Here is a 1,227-nt window from a genome sequence, read left to right as displayed (position 1 = left end):
TGGCTGAGCAGGACGGGGCTGAGGTGGCTGAGCAGGACGGGGCTGAGGGGGCCGGGGCTGGCGGGCTCCGTGTGACGCTCGGGCGCTGTCGCTGCGGCTCCGCTGCGGGGCTGGGCAGTGACGCCTCCCTGGAACCGCCCCTCCGCTCACTGTCCCAGCGGGTATTTAARTGGCGGGCCCGGGCTGGTTGGGTGTCGGTGAAGCTGCTCCCTCACTGCCTATGTCAGCCGGGCATGGAAGAGAAAACAGAACGAAAGGGATGAGATCCCTCACCCGGCAMCGGTACGGCACACATGACCCGGCTGGGTGAATCTGTTTAATTTGTTGTTAGAGAAATCAGAATAGGGTAATGAGAAATAAATCCACATCTTAATCCTACACCCCTCTCTGCTTGTCGGACTCGGTGTATTCCCGATTTTCTCTCTTCCCCCCAGCAGTGCAGGGAGACGGAGAATGGGGGATCCTGAGATGCTGTCCCTGCCTTTCCTTCCTCAAGGGACGGACTCCTCAGAATTTTCCTTGCGCCAGCGTGGGGTCTCTCCCGCGGGATCCACTGCCTGTCACAAGTCCTGCCAGCAAAACACCTCCAGCGTGGGCTTCCCATGGGCTCACAGCCCCTCGGGCATGCCCGTGTTCCGGAGTGGGGCTCTCCAGGGGCTGCRGGTGCCTCTCTGCAGCTCCGTGCCCTCCGTGGGCTGCAGGGACATAGCTGCCTCATCGTGGGCTGCCCCATGGGCTGCGGGGAAATTCGGCCCCAGCGCCCGAAGCAACTCCTGCCCTCCTTCCCCACTGACGCTGGGCTCTGCGAGGCTGTTTTTCACATATTCTCACTCCTCTTTTCTTTGGCTGCGAATTACTTCTGTGCAATAACTGTTTTTCCTTGTCAATATGTCATCGCAGAGGTGCTACCACTGATGGGTCACTGCAGGGCTCGGGTCTGCCCTGGAGCCGAATGGCTTTGWCTTGRAAACAGGGAAAGYTTCTGGCAGCTTCCCACARAAACYACCCCTGCAGCCTCCCCCACCACCWCAGCCTGGCCCTGCAAACCCAATACRTTAAAATGGTTCTGTATGAATGCACAATGGGTCTCTATGAATTTCTCATATGCAGGTCAGAGAGTTCAAGGGGTTTTGTCTGGTTGAGTTTTGGAGATCTCTGGCAGATTTTTCAGTGGTTGTTCCATGTTTGAAATTATTTCTTTCCCRTTCCTTTTTAGCAGCTAGAAAC

The sequence above is a fragment of the Malurus melanocephalus genome, unplaced genomic scaffold, assembly GCF_030028575.1.
Source record: "Malurus melanocephalus ecotype Western Australia unplaced genomic scaffold, MMel_1.1 scaffold_442, whole genome shotgun sequence".
NCBI lineage: Eukaryota > Metazoa > Chordata > Aves > Passeriformes > Maluridae > Malurus > Malurus melanocephalus.
Note: the sequence above shows the minus strand (reverse complement) of the source record.